Raw genomic sequence first — 8,286 nt, 5'->3', positions numbered from 1 at the left:
TCTTCCTTAACAATATCTAATTTTCCTACATTCATGGTTCTCACGTTCCATGTCCCAATCACCAGTGTCTGCTTACAACTGTTCCTCTTCCTTTGTATTTCCATACTTGAAAACTCAACCTCCTAGAACTAGTAATAACGCTATCAACAACAGATCTGAACCTTGCTCCATCTTCCATCCTTTTCACTATCTCTAATACATTTGGGGCCACTCTTACAGTCACTGTGTAACTCCATCTTGTTAGGGGTCTCTCTTTCTTTCTTGACCCTCAATTTCCCCAGAATAATGTCTTTCTCCAAAGACTAACACAGCCTGACAACATACCCAATATATATGAGACACAGTTGCATCGTCCTTGCCTCTAAGGAGCACTCTGGTTGAACTTCCTCCAAGGCAGACTTGTTTATTCTTTCGGCAGTCTATGGGATATTCAGTATTCCTCATCAACATCACAATTCCAAATCATCAATTACCCTTAACAAATTTTCCCATCACCTTTGTTATTGAATGCAAGGGGTTCTTTCTACAGTCAATTGCCAATAAGACAGGCAGATTGCAATATCTATAAGCACTTTATTTCAAATCCCAGAGAAAGCAGAGATTCTTCTCAAAGATTGCCTCTCTATCTGGGAGTGGTCATTAGGTTTTTATACTAGGGTTAGATACTAACTTACTTAACAATACACTTTTGTTAGTAAAGTTACAGAATTGCTAAATTTGAAATGTTGTTCATATACACTTATTAATAAACAGGTTATTTACATAATAGTTAACACACAACTGAGAAAAATAGTTTTGAAAAGGTAAATGCTAATCCAGGAGAGGCCCATTTCCCTTTGTGGTAAACAGGCAGTTTAAGATACAATGTACATATGACTGAGAAAAAACAGTTTCAAAGAGGTAAATGATAGTCTAAGGAAGCATGCATTTCCTCTCCTGGTGAATGGACAGTTTAAAGTACTTTACATGACTGACAAAGGGAAAAAAAGAATTCTAAGGTAGAGTAACTAGTTTTGTAGGCTTGGGAAAACTGATGTCAGTTTTATAATTATATAACAATAGTTTTATAACTGATGTATATTTGGAGAATTCTGAACTTATTAATACCACCCCACCCATCACCTTCGGTGAAAACTTGGTGTTTTCCGAGCAATGAGTCCCTTTCCCTGTCACTAGAACCCGCTGTCCCGATTCTAGTTCATGGTGACCTATCAAGTTTCCATTCTGGTGGTCTAGTGGTAAGAACTTCACTGCAATCCTAACAGCACATGGTTCAAATCCACCAGTTGCTCCACTGGAGAAGGATGGATAATCTCCTCCCATGAAAACTAACTAGAGGGTCAGGCTATGGTTGGTTTCAACTCAATGTCACACAACAACGACAACAACCAAGTTTCCAACGCTGTAAATCTTTACAGGATGAAACTTCCCATTTTTCTCCTGAAGAGTTATTAGTGGATTTGGTTTGCTAAACGTTTGGCTGGTGGTCCCATAGGTTACACTCAATAACACCAGGGCTCTTTAACCACTAAAAACTAGATCTCCTTTTCCTGTTAATTTTTCCCAGTATCCCCCTATGAATCTTTTTCCCAATGTGAAGAAGGGGAAACAAGTCATACTTAAGGATGGAGGAATGATAGGTATCCCCCTTTTTTATTAACTTCTTTTTTTATTATTAACTTCTTAAGTCACGCTTCTCTTTTATAACTTTTGAAACTCAAGAGCCTAAATAAATAAATAAATACATACATACATACAATACAATACAATAACATTCAAGGGCCTGTGAAGTTAGAATATAATCCCAGCCTTGCCTTTCTCAAACATTAGTTCAGAATACTTGACACTGCTAAGACAAGTCAGGGGTGAGAAGAGCAAAAAGAGGAAGTAAAACCTATGAGGTGAGGTAGGAAAGATGCAGTAGTGAACATTTCCAAAATATCACCACACTGGAGTCAGACCCACAGTATTACTCACTCCGTTTCCTCCTCTTCCCTCTTACTGGCCCCTGAGAGCTTTACAGAGGATCCTCTGAGTAGCTGGAGGGAAACCACTGCCCTACAAGATCTGAGATTTTACTTGGAATAGGGTGTTTCCCTTTACAGGAGAGGGTATTATGAAATGAGGAGTGTACACAAAATTCAACTTCTCATATGGACTGGAAAAAACTGAGTCCTATCAGTGAAAAAGTAAGTAAAAGATTGACTTTGCATGAAGTCTCAGATTCTATAGCTAGCTAGCTCTCTGCGTTTTTCATTCTGCACTCAACAGAAAGAAAACCCCTCTGTGCTGCTTCCCACAATGGAAAAGAACTTTTGTATAATACCAAAGGTTTGGGCCAGTGGCTTCCTGGAATTTCAGAATCACAAGGATGCTGCCACCTTCCCTGGACAGGTCCGGCTCCACACCAAACACTATCATCTGGGCCCACCTCCCAGCCAAGTAGTGAGAGTGGTTGAAGTCTGACACCCGGGGCTTCCCACCATGGCCCCATGTACACCTTGAACTTGTTGGGGCTCTGCAGGTCCATTAACTTCTGAGTGAGGTAGCTTGTCACCTGCTGGCTGACCACCTCTGGAGCCATGTGCGGCACTAGCAGGATGAAGGATGTGCCCACCACCTTCTGAGGGATGAAAGCTTTTGCTCTGGACCCTGAGAAGTCACCCTCAATGTCATGCAGGCACAGGGATGGGAACCTCCAGCCATGCATCAGGATGTCTCTCTTGCAGGAGGGTCTCGGTGCCAACGTCCTTGGCATACTCATCACATTAAAGTCAATGTCCTCATACAGCCCTAGCTCCTCATCTGTCATGGGCACTACTGCCTCATTGATGCCAGGGAGGAGGATCTTCCCCTCCTGGTCGATCAGAGAGCCCGTTAAGCTGATGGTACATGCCCGAGCGAAGGTCCTTGTCACTGCACTCCACCTCAGTGAAGAATTAGCAGATTTCCTGGAGGCTGTAGGTGACACAGGGCTTCTGCTTGCCCAGCCAGTCATTGCCAGACGTAGTCCATGTCCTTGAAGAGGTTGTCCTTGTGGCTGAAGATGAACTGGTCTAGGCCTTCTGATCCTGACTCCTCCATGCCCTCCAGGCAGAAGAGTGCGTTGACCTGGATCTCCTGGTTTGTCTTCTTGGAAGGCTTGCAGTGCGTTCATCCACCGGTCACTGGTCCCTTGCCATCTGTGGAGGCTCCCCTGAATAGCTTTCTGTCTCGCTTCTCCAGGATGAAGGGCTCACTGTCCCAGCCGTCCTCCAGGGCTGTGGGTTGGACATCCAGGTACTCATAGATATACACAGTCTTCTTCTTGGAATCAGAATCTAACGTGCCCAGCAGCACGGAAGGAAGGAGGATCTCAGAGGCAGCAGGAAGTGTCTGCTTCCCTATGTCCACCAGCTCCACGGAGCCACCAAGCTGGATGATGTCCACCGCCACCAATTCCATCATCCTACGGGTCTTGCTCCTCTTTTGGGCCATGCAGACATGCTCTAAATGGACACCCATTCTGCAAGCTTCTTGACATAACCATCCTGGTTCTCATCAATGTACTTAACAGGTCTGAGAGGGCTGACATTGTGCAGGCAGATGAACAGGATGGCTTCTCAGAGCTGGTGGTCTCATGGGAACCTTTCTACAGACAGAATTTCCCTTCATCCTTTGCAGATAAAATGTCTCATGGTGACTATGATCTGGCTAAAATAATAAGAAAAAAGTTATTTGTACAATTTACAGATCATAACCTTAAAAGAAAGTGGATTTCTTTTCATGTGTTCCTTTTATCCAATTTCTAAGGCCTGTAATAGGATGCGGGTAGAGGCAAAGTTATAAACAGACAAGAAGAACATATGAGGAAATGGGAAAAAGTTTTGTTATTTTTGTTGCTATGTTACATGTCAGCAGCCAAGATCCATCTAACATCAGCAACAATATCCCTAGTACCACGACCCTTTCTAAACCCAGCCTGGACTTCCGGCAGTTCTCTGCTGATGTGCTATTCTAATCGTTTTTGGATAATCTTCACTAGAATCTTGCTTGCATGTGAAATCAATGACACTGTTCTGTAGTTTCCACACTCAGTTGGGTCACCTTTCTCTGGAACAGTCAGTTGGCCAAGTGGTTGTTCTCCAGATTTCTTAGCACAACTTGGTGAGCACATCCAGGGCAACATCTGTTATCTGAAATACTTCAGTTTGTATACTATCTATTTCTGGGGCCTTATTTTTTGCTATTTCCTTCAAAGCAGCTTGAACTTCTTCCTTCATCAGCATAGGCTCTTGCTCATATGTTATTTCTTTAAATTCCTCTGTATCTGCCAATTCCTTTCTATATAGTGACTCAGTATATTCCTTCCATCTTCTTTTAATACTTCCTGGATCATTTAATATTCTGTGCAATGCATCCTTGATTACAGCAACTCTAGGTTTGAATCTGTTCTTCAGTTCCTTGAGCTTAAGAAATGCTGAGCGAGTTCGGCCCTTTTGACTTTCCAACTCCAGCTCCTCGCACATTTCCTTGTAGTATTTTGCTTTGTCATTCCGAGCTGCCTTTTGGAATCTTCTGTTCAGCTCTTTAGTATCTTGAATTCTTCCTTGTGCTTTGGCTTCTCTACGCTCAAGTGCAATCTTCAGAGTCTCTTCTGACATCCATTTTGGTCTTTTCTTCCTCTTCTGTCTTTGTAATGACCGTTTGCACTCTTCCTGAATGATATCTTTGACATCCTCCCACAACTCATCTGGTCTTCGCTCATTAGTGTTCAAGGCCTCAAACCTGTTCCTGAGATGATTCTGAAATTCAGGTGGTATGAAATCAAGGTCATATTTTGGCTCCTGTGGATTCGGTTTAATTTTCCTCAGCTTCAGCTTGAACTTGCATATGAGTAATTGGTGGTCTATTCCACTATCAGCCCCCGGCCTAGTTTTCACAGCTGATACTGAGCTTCTCCAGCGGTTCCTTCCACAGATGTAGTCAATCTGATTCCTATGCATACCATCAGGTTAAGTCCATGTGTATAAACTGAGTTTGTGTCTCTTATAAAATGTATTTGCAATAAATAAGTCATTGATTTTACAAAATTCAATCATTCTATCTCCAGCTTCATTCCTGTCACCAAGCCCATGTTTTCCAACTACTGATTCTTCTTCTCTGTTCCCAACTTTTGCATTCCAGTCACCCATTATTATCAATGCATCTTGATTGCATGTTCGATCTATCTCCGACTGTAAAATTTGGTAGAAATCATCTATTTCTTCTTCTTTGGCTCTGGTTGTTGGTGCATATATCTGAATGGTAGTGGTATTTACTGGACTTCCTTGTAAGCGTATGGATATAATCCTGTCACTCACGATGTTGTATTTCAAGATGGATCTAGAAATTACTTTTTTTACTATGAAGGCAACCCCATTTTTCCTTGTATTTTCATCTCCAGAGTAATATATTATATGGTCATCTGACTCAAAATGCCCCATGCCAGTCCATCTCATCTCTCCAATGCCTAATATGTCAATATTTATGCATTCCATTTCGTGAAAGAATAAAAGTTCACACATGGGAAATCAAAAGTAGCTAATACTTTACCATTTTCTTTAAAAGATCTTAAGTTACAAGTTCCTTTTTCACTGTCTTTGCATCTGTAGCTTGGGAATCATGAAATCCATAAATGTTACTTGGACTCAATTTCTAGAGAGGTTCTCAGTTCTAAGGAAGCAAGGGAAATATATAAAGTAAAATTGAAAGCTCTTGCCCATTCCCTTGTTACCTGAGTTTGGATAGGTTAATTGAATGTGGCAATCCACAGGGCCACTCCTCAAAGAATGTTCTCCAAGTCAACAAGGACCTCACTGTGAGGCAAATGGGGAGTTGTTATTGTTGTTGTTAGATACTGTTAACTACAGCTCATAGCAACTCTATGAAGAGTAGATCTAAACCTTATCTGTCTCATGCCATCCTCACACTCTAACAAGCTCCCCATCCCTTCAGTCACTGTGTCAACCCATCTTGTTGAAGGTCTTTTCTTTCTCTTACTCTTCACCTTCCCCAGCATGATTAGTCCCTCCTCAAGACATGTTCAAAGCATATGAGACCAAATTTCACCCTCCTTGCCTCTGAGGAGCACCCTAGTTGGACTTTCTCCAAGACACTCTTGTTTGTTCTTTTGCCAGTCCATTGGATAGTCAGCACTCTTCTCCAACACTACAACTCAAAGGCAACATTTTGATTCCATTGACCATGGGATCAAATGAGAGAGTAAACAGCAAGGAGCAGCCTGGACTCTGGTACTTACTCCAAACTTTTCTCAAAAACATCATGCTAGATGGAAACTACCTGATGTCCAACAACAAAAGAATAGGTAAACAAGACATGATACACCCATGCAATGGAATACTACTCAGTCATGAGAAGCAAAGTCCTGATACATGCTACAACCTGGATGAAGTTTAAAAACATGCTGAATGAAGTCAAGTCACAAGTGATTAATACTTCATAATTTCACTTATGTAAAATATCTGAAATAGGCAAATGTGTACAAGCCTATGGTTCTTGGTGGTCACCAGGAGCAGGTGGGGGAGAGAAGGAAAGGGAAGCTCACTGCTGAGGAGACATACGCTCAAGTGTGGTGGAGAGGAACAGGAAGACACAGGATAGGATTGGTTTCAGGTCCATTGTTCATAAGGTTGCTATGAGTCATACTTGACAGCATCTAACAACAACAAGAATGATGGAAAAAATCTAGAAATGATTAGTTATGGCAGCTGTACACCAAGATGAGCACAGTTAACATCATTACATAGTAAATGTAAAGAATGTTGGAATGGCAGCTACCACAGCACGGGCCTCTGTGTCTAGCACTAGAACCTGCTAGGAGCTGACTGTCCGCTAGGTGAGGTCTTGAGACAGAAACTGTCCCCAGCTTTCCACAAAGCACTGCTTTGCATAGCTGTTTCCTGCATGCCTACAACTCTTTCCACACTGACAGTTTTGTATTGAGATTTGCTCTTTTCCTGAAATCAGAATTCCAACTATCTGATGCAAATGTCTTTAGAAAAGTTTGTGTGGTTTTTTGTTTTGTTTTGTTTTGTTTTAAATCTACTGGCACCTCCAGACGCAGTTGTGCTACCTCTAAAGGCAAAGACAAAAATCTTGTAAAGACAGAGCGGTGCTGACATTTCAAACCCTACCCAGAAAGGGCACGGATGCCAACCAGGCCCGGGCTGAAGACATGGGGGAAGGAGGAAAGGGAAATGCAAGATGAGCCACAAAAAGGAAAACAGTGCACTCCTGGAAATGAGACTTCAGATGCTGGGACTCCCCCTGCCAGCCCTCGCACTGACTCAGCATTGCATGTAAAACGCTAAAGGGCCAGAGCCAGCTGAGTGCATCCTCAGTCCACACCTGCCTCACACGCATGGGCGTTCCCATCTCCTCTCACAACTCTTAGAGTCTCTAACTACCCCACTGACTGGGGTGGTTTTGTTCTTGGTGTTATTTTTAAGAGGAATGCCCATTCCTGGGCTTTTCCCACCTTCAGCATAAAATTCTAACTCTTAAGGAAAGTACAAGATGGTAAAATGTGGGAGGGAGTTGGTGCAGATTACCTAGAATGTATTTTGGGACTTTTCAAGTATTTTTTTTCAAATATTGCATCTTGCCAAGCATATTCTTGAGGGACGCAAATATTCACAAGTTGTGAGTTCAAGTCTGGGCAGAGACATCTCAGAAGCCCTGAAAATCTACTTTCAAAAAGTCAGCCCTGGGATCTTTACAAAACAGAGTTCTGCTTTGGAACACAGAGGGTCATCAAGAGTCAAAGTCAAGGGGCAGGAATTCTACTGTCATATGTTGTTTTTGTTGTTAGACGCCCTCAAGTTGTGTACAACTCATAGCACCATATAAACAGCAGATCTGAACCTTGTTCTATCCTGTGCCATCCTCACATTCTCTGACATACTTGAGCCCATTGCTGCCATCACTCTGCCAATAAATCTGGTTGAGGGTCTTTCTTTCACTGACCCTCCACTCTGCCATGTACAGTTCTGTCATATTGGTTAGTTGGAATCAACTTGATGACACACATATTCTGAATATGAAGCAAATAAATAAATAAATCTTTAATTTTTAATACTTTATCACATCAGGTGAGCTCTGGTGGGCTAGCAGCAAGAAGCTGTATTGCAATCCCAGAGGTGAGTGGTTCAAATCCACCAGATGCTCTACTGGAAAAGGAGGGACAATCTCCTCCTGTACCAGTCAGATCCTATTTGATTGTACACTCACACACACAAAAATTAA

General features: G+C 42.2%; 1 pseudogene; it reads right to left on the bottom strand.

Moving 5' to 3' along the window:
- The window catches only part of LOC102870942, a 98,067-nt pseudogene extending 90,030 nt beyond the window's left edge, over nt 1–8,037 (bottom strand).
- Nucleotides 8,038–8,286: the final 249 nt, after the last annotated feature.

The sequence above is a fragment of the Elephantulus edwardii genome, unplaced genomic scaffold, assembly GCF_000299155.1.
Source record: "Elephantulus edwardii isolate Elephantulus edwardi_28Jun2011 unplaced genomic scaffold, EleEdw1.0 scaffold00370, whole genome shotgun sequence".
In the NCBI taxonomy this organism is placed as follows: Eukaryota; Metazoa; Chordata; class Mammalia; order Macroscelidea; family Macroscelididae; genus Elephantulus; species Elephantulus edwardii.
This window is presented reverse-complemented; position numbering and strand designations above follow the sequence as displayed.